Source organism: Apium graveolens, chromosome 2 (genome assembly GCF_009905375.1).
Source record: "Apium graveolens cultivar Ventura chromosome 2, ASM990537v1, whole genome shotgun sequence".
Taxonomy (NCBI): Eukaryota; Viridiplantae; Streptophyta; class Magnoliopsida; order Apiales; family Apiaceae; genus Apium; species Apium graveolens.
The window spans coordinates 201,005,372-201,017,936 of record NC_133648.1 but is presented as its reverse complement, the minus strand read 5'-3'; positions in this window follow the sequence as shown (position 1 = coordinate 201,017,936).

The window sequence follows — 12,565 nt, the reverse complement described above, 5'->3', positions numbered from 1 at the left end:
TGGTAAGTACATAAACTAAACAAATACGCCGAGTCCCCGGCAGCGGCGCCAAAAACTTGTTAGGGCGAAATCACGCACTAATATTCACGCAAGTATACGCGTTCGCAAGTAATATAGAATACTTTCTAGTTCGTTCCCACAGAGACTCAGCCTAAATTATTGTCTAATTAAACTCACTCACCAATGTATGATTACTTCTCAATGTTAAGACACTAACACTTAAGATTGTTGATTAAATATTAACTACAATTAACTGCTTAATTAATCACTTACTTAACACTTCAAATTATCAATAATAAAACACTCATGAGATCACAACTTCATTACTACTTCCTTCAATAGTCATTGTCATTACCTTTAGCATGTGATAGTGATGATATTAATCGAATAACACGAAACTGATAAAAGCCAACTTTCATTGTACTAATACCATTCTACCAAACATCCACAATTAAGATAGAAGTTGAATAGTCATCAATTATGTTGAGTTCCTATATGTCTACAGAAATTGACAACACAATGATTTAAGCACAAGTTATTCCTTTTGATTACATAGGGCAAATAAAACTGTTAGAGTTACCCACTAATCATGCACAACGTACATGAACCTATGCTAGCATGGCAAGTTCTAAATCTCAAGATCCACCGTCGCTTCACAAGAGATTAACACCCTATCTTACATGTTCGCGACGCACATAAGACGAATACGCACAACCAATACTAGATATCATACAATCATCACACACTAAAGTATTAAACAATTACTAAAGAATTCCATAATAAATCCGTTGCAACCCCATGATCACGATTAGCCCATAATAACACTTATCGTCATCATGGGTTCATATGAAATCATGATAAACAAACACAAGAAAATAATAACTAAACTAATTATATTAAAACAGAGTACGTCACAAGAGTAAATAAGTTCAAAGTAAGAAAACTAGCATCCAACATTACAACGAAACAAGAATCACAAGAAAATATGCTTCCTCTTCGTTGCGGTGTGCTAAATCGGTCTTCTTTCTTATCTCCTTCGCTCCTTGCGTAAAAACACGATCTTCTTCAATCCACACTTGTGAAAACGTCTCAAATCTACTTATATAATAGTCCCATAAAACTCAGATTACATAGAAGTGGAAACCAAACAGAAGTAGAAGTCCTGAAATAATATATCTTTTTTCCCGACCCTGCGCGGCCGCTCAGCATAGCTGCGCGGGCGCTCAGCTTCCTGCGCGGCCGCTCAGCATTGCTGAGCGGGCGCTCAGACCTCTACTGGAAAAAATCCTGATTTGCTTCGTTTCTTCGCCGTAATCTGCCCATTTCTTTCCTCACGCAATGGTGAACACATGCCAAGGCTTATTCTTGATGATTCCTCCCCCGAAATGCAACTAATACCCTGAAATGCATAAACACTAGAAAAACATATCAAATACACAAAATACTTGATTTCAAGACACCAATTTAAGCCATTTTAAGACGCTCTAAGTGGTATAAAATGCCACTTATCAGTAGCTTTGTGAGTGGGTCTGCTATGTTGTTATGTGTGTTAACTCTATTTCAATACAACACAAGAAATGTTATCGCGCTCCCACTAACCCTTTTGTAGACGCATGGTTCATCTACGTATTTGATAAAATCAAACTCTTTGATTGTCTCATCAAAACGAATGTTCCATCTTTCGAGAAGCTTGCTTTAAACCACATATGGTTCGCAGCAGCTTACACACTAGGTTTTATTTCCATTGGAAAGAAAATCATCTGGCCATCTGCCAGATTTCATAGTCGTAGTAAGCAGCATTCGCAAGCAAAATCCGAACTGATTTTAACAGGGCTACAGGTAAAAAGTTTCATCAAAGTCAATCCATTGCCTTTGTTTGAATCCTTTTGCCACAAGCCTGGCCTTAAAGGTCTCCACCTGGCCATCTGCTCTAATCATTCTTTCGTATACCGTATACATAGATTCCATTCCGGATTTCATGGCACTATGCCATTTCTCTGAGTCAACACTACTCATAGCCTCATTATAGGTCATAGGGTCGTCATCTTCAATGATCGACAACTCATTGTCATTCTCAATGACAAGGCCATAATACCTCTCAGGTTGGCGAGCCACTCTCCCTGACCTATGAATGGGCTGTTCCACAAAAGGTTGTTCAGTCAGAACAGGTGTTTCCACTTGATCCGTAGTAGTTTGTGCTTCTTGAACTTCATCAAGTTCAATTTTGCTCCCACTGTTTCCTTCAAGGATAAACTCCTTTTCCAAGAAGGTAGCATGTCTGGATACAAACACCCGATGATCGGTGTAAAATTAATACCCTAAAGTCTCTTTAGGATATCCCACAAAACTACATTTTACGGATCGATATTCCAGCTTATCTGGGTCAACTTACTTGACATAAGCTGGACATCCCCAAATCTTAACGTGTTTAAGACTCGGTTTACTTTCTTTCCATATCTTATACGGAGTTTGAGGAACAGATTTGGAAAGCACCTTATTCAGTAAATATGCTGAGGTTTCCAATGCATAACCCCATAGGAATACTGGAAGATTTGCATAGCTCATCATGGACCGAACTATGTCTAACAAAGTTCGATTTCTCCTTTCAGATACCAATCTGGAGGAGTCCACTGGGAGACTATACCATTTACTTTGAGATAATCTAGAAACACTCCATTAAAGTATTCACCACCTCGATCTAATCGAAGAATTATAATACCATGTTTGGTTTGTTTCTCCACTTCATACTTATACTCTTTGAACTTTTCAAAGGCTTCGGACTTGTGTTTCATCAAACACATATCCGAATCTAGATTTATTATCCATGAAAGTAATGAAGTATGAAAATCCACCCATGGCTTGCGTAGACATTGGTCCACATACATCTGTGTGTACCATTCCTAGCAAATTTGCAGCTCTCTCTCTATGTCTACTAAATGGAGACTGCAGTGCCACAACGAAGTGAGATTTTCATCATCCCTTTTCTTTTATTAGTTGGTTCAATCAGAAGTAAATTATGTCACATATATACAGACCATTATTTAAAGCACCACGTCCATAAAGAATATTATCTCTAAGAATAGAACATTCATTATTCTCAATAATAAATGAAAATCCATCCAAGTCTAACATGGGAATAGAAATAATATTTCTCACAATCGAGGGAACAAAATAACAATTATTTCAAACAATAGTCTTGCCCGTAGGCCTATGTAAATGAAATGATTCTACATCTTCAGCAGGAACTCTTGCTCCATTTCCATCAGTAGAATCACCTCCTCTTCCTCAAGAGTCCTACTTCTCCTTGGTCCCTGCAATAATTGCAGATTTGAGAACCACAGGCGGTATCTAATACCCAAGTAGAAATTTGATTTAATGACATATTCACTTCTATCATGAACATACCTGAATCAGAAGCGGTAGTCTCACTACCCTTCTTCTTCTTCAATTCTGCAAGGTAAACCTTGCAGTTCCTCTTCCAGTTCCCCACCTTGTTACAGTGAAAGCAAACAACTTTGCTCCTGGGGTCTTCCGCTTTTGATGGAACCGGCGTTTTCTCACCTACTTTCTTCTTCTTGGAATGGTTCCTCTTTCTTTTCTTAGGATTGAAACCTTCACCAATTAGAAGAACAGAACTCTTCTTAGGGGGGAAATTCGATTCCGCAGTCTTCAACATGTTGTGGAGTTCAGGCAGGCTGACATCCAACTTATTCATGTGAGAGTTCACAGCAAACTGCGAGAACAAACTCGGAAGCGATTGCAAGACCAAGTCTTGGCTCAGCTCCCCATCCATGGCAAAACCAAGTTGTCCAAGACGTTCAATCAAATTGATCATCTTAAGTACATGGTCATTCACAGATGATCCCTCAGACATCCTACAACCGAACAGCTCCTTCGATATCTCATATCGAGCTGTCCTCCCTGCCACATCATACAACTCTTGTAGATGCATGAGGATAGTGTGAGCATCCATATGCTCATGTTGCTTCTGTAGCTCAATGTTCATGGAAGCTAGCTTGATGCATTGAGCAACATTTGCATCATCTATCCACTTACGATACACAACATGTTCATCATTATGTGCATCACTAGCAGGTTCAGTAGACTTAGGTGAGTCAATCACGTATTCCAGCTTCTCAATCCTGAGAACAATTCTCAAGTTTCGAAGCCAGTCAGCATAATTAGGATCAGTCAATTTATGAGCATCTAGTATGCTCCTGAGTGATAGTGCAGAAGACATAATGTATATTGTAAATCTGTAAATGATAAACACATAACAACACTTAGCAAATATTCGATTTCATTTTAAAAACACTATATGAATCGGGTCTTTATTCATAAGTGGCTCCCACTAGTTTTCCTAATTTATTCAACCCTCTACGTGAAAAATTAAGCATTCATAATGCTAGTGGGAATAGGGATCCTACATTCCATTACACAACCCCGGCTGTGGCACGAAACGCCATGTAATGTTCAATAGGCAGACAACTCTTGTCAATTACATCTTATGTTATTCAATAAATCAAACTTTAGCCTCTTGAATAATTGAGTCACGGCTGTGGCACGATAAACTCAATATTCTAAGTCAAGTCTAACCCAACATTCCGTACAATTGAATCAGTCCCAAAGGCCCACGGCTGTGGCACGTAACGACCTTTAGATTCTTATTCAATGTACACATCTCTATGTAATAGACAAGTATTTCTTATTTCGAAATCAAAGCCCTCGGCTGTGGCACGAAACGACAATGATTTAAAAATAAGAACTACTTTCTACCATGTTGGAAGGCTATGACTGACACAAGCCCGTTGTATCATTGTCCAATTACTACTTGATATTATTTAATTTTAGAGGGATTATATTACGTTACAATCATAATCATATTATAAAGAAATTCTTCCTTTTAAATTAAATATTTCAAATCAATAATCAATAATCAGATGATTCCCAGATCAGGTGAAGCATTGTCAAGAGGCGTCACTTAATAACCATTTCTTACAGATAGAAATATGTTGTTGACAGAATCATCCTTTCTCTCATATCGAAAATTCATATTCAATTACGTGTTTCATAAACACAAGAATCTCATGATTGTATTCATAATATTATTATTAAGGTTATGAAACAATTTCACTATACTAGGTTGTCTAACAAACGCCTTATGTTTATTTAAGTTCACCTAAATCTATCATTGCATGATAAACTAAGCATATATCACATATATCAACATGAATAAACATCAAGGTAGGCATGTTACATCATCTAGCACATTAGTCTAAGCATTATACATCTCTATGTATCACATGAAGCATTTAAAATCAATTCAAACGATCAAAAACAGCTTTAAAACACTTCATGAAATATAAACAGTTCAAAACTTTTATATAAACTAAAATTGATCACTCCATTAGATCCGTCTCAAAAAAACGAATCCAACGGTATATTGCACGCCTAAAACGGAGTTACGAAACTCCTAGAAAATCAATTTTAAAATCAATAGACGGGCTGTAACGCATTACAGGAACGCGTTACAAGCCCTGTAACGCATTCCGGTGATGCGTTACACCCCTTTTAAGCCATTAAAGGGTGTAACGCATTCCGTGAATGCGCCACAGGTGTGTAACGCATTCCCGGAATGCGTGACATCCCTATTTTTTTTATTTCTTCCGCCGCTGACAGACGTTCTCTTTCTCGGTTTGCGCGCCTGACAGCACCTGTCTTCTTTCTCCGTGCCAGTAATACAGCAGACATATGCACTAATATATATACTTACAATTTATATATATACATATATGATTATTTAATTACGAATTTAATTGCAACAACTTCAAAAATTCATAATAAAAAATCTATACATCATAAAACTATGAAAAAAATACCCAGACGATCTACAACACTTGTAGAACCCAGATCAATATTCAAAATTATTCTGAGAGTAGAGAGTTGATTCGTCTGTTCGTTTAGGAGCTATAGACTGAGCTTCTACTTCTTCGCGATTTCTCATCAGACAAAATTAATCCATGATATAACTTGTAAAAATCATAATTAATTCATACAAGCACATAAAATTCTGAAATTTTTACCACAGATCCATACAACCTATGCTCTGATACCAATGTTGGATTTTTAACGCAGCGGGGGCATGACAAAACACTTTTATACATACAAAATCCAAATAAAAGCATATAAATCGTGAATAAAAATTCGAGAGATCGAACCTAACCTTTTAAAATAATTCGGAGACAACGATCATAGATCCTTAGCAGTTGCTCCTCAAGTGTGAAGCACTCCACCGGTATCCACCAAGAAAACGATGTTAAGGAGGAGGAAGAAGGTGGAGAGAATTGGGTTTTCCAAACTTTTTGGGTTTTCGGGTTAGAATAAAATTAGGGTCTATAATAGGGTATTTATAGGCAAAATTTTCAGCTGAAATTTTCCCATAAATATTATTATTATTATCCCATTTATTATTCTCATTAATAATTAAAACACCTTTTAATCATTAATCCTTTTTCTAAACACTTTAGAAATAATTCTCTCTCTTGATTTAATTTCCAAAAATTAAATCCTTTAATTAATAATATTAAGAACTTTTCTTAATTAATTTATAATCAATTAAATCTCATTTAATCAATTATTAAATTTGCCAATTAATTATTTATTTTACAAATAAATAATTATTTAGCCATTATTAATTAATTCCTCCACCCTTAAATCATTCTCTTTTTATGGTGTGACCCTGTAGGTTCAATATTAAGCCGGTAGTAGAAATAAATAATAATAAAACTATTTTATCATTATTTATATAAATTCTCTAATTTATTAAATATGATTAATTAATTAATCACATTTATTCTACATCGTGAGGGATACTTCTCAGCATATCGCGACTATCCAGATAATATGAATTCACTGCTTAGAATACCAAGAACCTATTCAGTGAATAGTTACCGTACAATAAACTCCTTCTACCCTACAATGTTCCGATTAAATACAAGACATGGATCTCGTGTCAAGCCTATCTAATTCAATCACTTGCTTACCATTTACTATGCGTAGTTTTATGCAAATTAGAAACTCCTTTCTAATTTCATTCACTCTGGCCAGAGATTCCTGAACTAGCATAAGTGGATCAGCCTTGAACATTCGCTTCCTTCACTGGAAGGGGTAGATCCTTTATTGATCATACACTATCTTCGTGTACAAATTCCTATACCCATAAGAGCCCTAATAATTGTCCCTGGAGACTAAGAACTAAACCAAAGCATAGTTCAGTGTACACAAGATTACTATGATGACCTCAAGTCTAAGGATACTTGTACAACTATCACTCTGCGAACAACCGCTGACACGTGAGTGAACTCCATCAGTTGTTCAGTTGTGCGAGTCATGTTCAGTGAACTTATTCTATAATAAGCACCTACATACTAGCTATAGTGTCACCACACAAATGTCTATGAGAACAGACATCCTTCATAATGAAGCAAGCATAGTATGTACCGATCTTTGCGGATTATTAATTACCAGTTAGTAATCCTATGACCAGGAACTATTTAAGTTTAGAGTTATCATCTTTTTAGGTCTCACTATTATGATCTCATCATAATCCATAAAAAGCTTTACTCTAAACTATGGTATATCTTATTTAAACACTTAAATAGATAGAGCCCGTAATAAAAACAAAACAAGTCTTTTAATAATATCAATGAAATCAAAACAGATTACATAAAAGTTATTCCTAAATCCTAATACACGATTGGACTTAGGACATATTCCTTTCAATTTTGTTCTGGATCCGGGTAGAGGTATCAGACCCGGATCTGGTTTAGTCTATTTGGCTTGTATTGTATGTCTTAGGATTTGTAATTTTATTTTGGTTAATATGGGTCCGGGTTCCGGGTACATGGGTCTGTTTTTAAGTTTTTGGCTGCTATGGATCCGGTTCCGGGTATTTGCCACCAGGATCCGGGTCCATGGTTGCTTGGTTTTTGGGTTGTAGTTAACATGATCCGGATCGTTGATATTTTTCCGGGTTGGACTTGCATTGGTGGTCCGGATCATTAGGTTATGCTATTACTAACATAACGCACTTGATCCGGACCTCTTAGCGAAATCAATAAAATATGTACGGACCAGGCTAACTGACCTTCATTTTAATAGGTATATGGTCCGGATCAAGGAGCGGGCTAGAAAAGTCTATAACTGCTACCCACACTTTTCTGGAGGGGAGAGTGATCCAGATTCATCTGTTAGAGAACAGATCCGGGTAGAGATGGTTAAGAAAGCTTCTCCTTCCATCGAGATAATCTCAAAGTTCAGGTATAAGAGAATGCCTGGGGGCTCAGTCCCCTTCACGCCCGAGGGGTACTGGATAGATGTGAAGTATCACTTTGTTGAAAAGCCGACCGAGATCGAAAATGATGTCTATTATAGCCAGGTTAGATATGATAGACAACCCGACGGTCATCCCGGGGTATATAATCAGGAAGCTCTCGAGAGGATGTTTGTTGAGTTTCCTATAAGCCGGGATCACTACCAGCTGAAGGACTCGTTCTCTAAGGCTGATCCGGGTGAGATGAACGAGGCGGTCCGGGCTGCTTTCCAGTTGACCCCAAATATTGAGTGGAGATGGCCAGAACCCCATGAGAGGATCTATCATCGGCCGGAAGATGGTTTTGTCCCGGTCTGGATGGAACATCTCAGATCCGGGTGGAGCCCCCGGTGCCATATGTTCATCAAGCACCTCTGCAAGCACGTGTACAGGATATCCCCGATGCAAATCACCCCGAATGGGATAAAGTCGATGACCTGGTTCATCGCTTGCTACAACAAATCCGGATTCTTGCCCACTTTGAAGCTCTTCCACCAGATTTTCTATCTCTCTAAGTCGAGTCAGAAACCTTTTTATGAGATCAGGTTCCGGGCCTCAGAGTGTGGTTATGGCCCGGGTAGAGCCAAACCAATAATGCACCAGTCTTCTTTGAAGTATTGGAAGAAGGGATTTGACTTGGCTTACCTCCCTTATTTCACGACTGAGGGAGTTCAAACTAAGTTCAACCCGGCTGTGCTTGAAGACCGGGCTGTTACCTAGATCAGATGTTTCTGTGATTCTCTCGAGTTTCAACCTACTCGGGATACATTTATGAACCATAAGCTGCTTTTTAATCTTGGCTGTAAGTTTTCCTTTAATTTATGCTGCTCTAGACCCGGATCCCCCTCTCCTCCTGGGGACCCGGGCCATGCTTGCCCTTGATCCGGATCTCTTTCGCTCAGCTTAACGATCCGGATAAAGGTCTAGTTTGCTTGTAACTCGTTTGCATAAGTTTTTTGCTTCTGATCCGGATCTCTTTCACCCATCTTGATGATCCGGATCAAGGTACAGTTTGCTTGTAATCTGTTTACATAAGTTTTTTGCCTTTGATCCGGATCTCTTTCACCCAGCTTGATGATCCGGATCGAGGTCCAGTTTGCTTTTAATCTGTTTGCATAAGTTTTTTGCCTCTGATCCGAATCTCTTTCACCCAGCTTGATGATCCGGATCGAGGTCCAGTTTGCTTTTAATCTGTTTGCATAAGTTTTTTGCCTCTGATCCGGATCTCTTTCACCCAGCTTGGTGATCCGGATCAAGGTCCAGTTTGCTTGTAATCTGTTTGCATAAGATTTTTGCCTCTAATCCGGATCTCTTTCACCCAGCTTGGTGACCCGGATCAAGGTCCAGTTTGCTTGTAATCTGTTTGCACAAGTTTTTTGCCTCTGATCCGGATCTTTTTCACCCAGCTTGGTGACCCGGATCAAGGTCCAATTTGCTTGTAATCTGTTTGCATAAGTTTTTTACCTCTGATCCGGATCTCTTTCACCCAGCTTGGTGACCCGGATCAAGGTCCAGTTTGTTTGTAATCTGTTTGCATAAGTTTTTTGCCTTCGATCCGGATCTCTTTCACCCAGCTTAGTGACCCGGATCAAGGTCCAATTTGCTTATAATCTGTTTGTATAAGTTTTTTGCCTTCGATCCGGTATTTAATCTCCCTTTGTTTCATTTCCACTGGTCTGACCCATTTCAACCACAATTTTCTGAAAATCATGTCTTCTTCTGCATATGCTGCTGCTTTCAATACTCTCGGGCTGGCCTTTAAGACAATCAAGGGAGCCCCTGGTCCCGGATCTGGCTCCGCAGATATTGAGGGAGGGGCCGAGTCTTCCGTCCCTCAGAACATCCCGGATCCGGGCCACGAGTCTGAGCCCGAGGTCCAGGAGATTCCGGGCGGTGATGACCCCCCAAGGAAGAAAAGAAAATATGTTCCGACCAAGCCACCCCGGGGCAAAGCTGTGGTTTCCAATCGGGTTGTATGTGATTCGGAAAGCAGAGGGCCCGATGGAGAGGCCGTGAAGATAGGTACCAAATCTCTAATCGACCTAGCCGGGTTCATGTCCAGTATCCCCTCCGAAGATGACTGGGAGAAGGTTGAGGGGTACAGCATGGCGACTGCCTTGAAGAGGGTTACAGGTCAATGGGGGAAGGTGACTTCTGAATTTCTGAGTTCTTAGTTCCGGATTATTCCCCCCAGTTTATTCTGTACTTGGCTAATTATATATATATTTTTTGTTTTTCTCAGCTCGGGAGCGCCATATCCATCTGTTCAGATGTTGCTTTTACTGAGATCCGGGAGGCCAACAACCGGACTAACACCGAGAAGATACGTGCCGATACCTTGAAGGGAGAGCTGGAGGAGGCCCGGGAGGGATTCCGTGTGGTGGAGTCCGGGTTGAATGAGAAGCTGAAGGATTCTGAGGACCGGGTTGAAGGGCTTGCCAAAGAAGTGGAGAAACTCAAAGCTGAACTTGCTGCCAAGGAAAATTTGAACAAGGAGGCTATAATTGCCGAATTCAAGGCCAACGATGTTTATGACTTTGAGGTTGCTCAGGCCGGGGTTCCCGAAGTCCGTAGGTCCTGGGTCGTTGCTGAGCGCCACATCAAGACCGACCCCTTGGCGTCCTGGGAGAGCTGCATCCAGGAGTTCCTTGCTGCAAAGGCCGCAGTGGAGCAGGGTCAGGGGGAACCGGAACCCTATGATGGTCCGAGCCCCAGCTTCCTTTAGAACCGGACCAGCTTTGCTAAGTTTCTCGGGCCCAGCCCTTGTAATTTCTTTTTCTAGGATTTCCCATTCTCGTACTTTGATTCGAACTGTCTGTAATATTTGGATTTGTTCCGGATTGAAGGCAATCCGGATTCTGCTTTAGATTTTACTTTCGTTGCCTTGTACTTTCCTTCCATTGTTGAAAATATTTGCTTTTCCATCTGTAGTTTTAATTTTTATAGGTTGTCCGGATCCTTGCACAAATGCCCTTGATCCGGGCTGTGTATCAGGCCCCCGATCCGGATGGGCTTTATAACCGGATTGTTCCGGGTATGAAGTCTTATCCGGATTTGAATTCGTGTAACATGATTTTTGCTCTTGGAATTGCTTTCAATCCGGGTATGATACCCACCCGGGTTGAAGTATTATTTTTTGCTTTATGTACTTAGGAATATAAGTGTATAATGGTTGTTTCTAACCCGGATTCGAATGTTTATCCGGGTTGATTTTGCTTTGAAATTTGCTTTCAATCCGGGTATGAAACCGTCCCGGTTTGATGTTTGCTTGTTTGCTTTTCAACCCGGATTCGAATTGTTACCCGGGTTGGTGTTTGCTTTTTTGCTTTATGTACTTGGAGGGTTACCTAAGTACATAATGGTTTTTTGCAACCCGGATTTGAATGCTTATCCGGGTTGTATTTTGCTTTTAACTTTGCTTTCAATCCGGGTATGTCTAATCCGGATTGATGATTGCTCCATTTACTTAGAAATTTTCTAAGAAAATAGTGGTTGCCTTTGTTTTTTGCTTCCAACCCGGGTATGAGAACGTACCCGGGTTATTTTTTGTTTCCATAACTGGTAATTTAAAAGTAATAACTTTCTAAGAAAGGAAAATTCTTTTCATTGATTTGCAAATTTTTTCATACAAAATTCAGGATCATGGATTGGTTGCTTGCCATAGGCTACAAGTTCTGGTTGCTTTTGGTTGCTTTTTTTACTGGTAAAACTTTCTGAGCCTGAGTCCATGTCATGTATTTGGTACTTCAGACTCATTCATGTTCATGAGCTTGTATGTTCCTGGCCTTAGAATTTCCTTGACTTTGTATGGGCCTTCCCATTTTGGCATTAGCTTCCCAGTGTTGGTGGGGTCTGAAGCTTCCGTGTCTCGAAGGACCAGGTCTCCAACTTGAAAGTTTTTGACCCGGGACTTCTTGCTGAAGTGCTCTCTTATTTTCTACTTATACTTTTCCATTCTTGCCACTGCCTGGTCTCGGACTTCATCAATTAGCTCAATATTCGTTCTCAGCCCCTCCTCATTTGCTATCTCATCATAGTTGATTGCTCGATGGGAGGGGGATCCTACTTCAATTGGTAGCATGACTTCAGTTCCATAAGCCAGCTTGAAGGGGGTTTCTCCTGTGCTTGTTCTGGGGCTTGTTCTGTATGCCCAGAGTACATTAGGCAATTCTTCTGGCCATTTGGTTTTGCTTT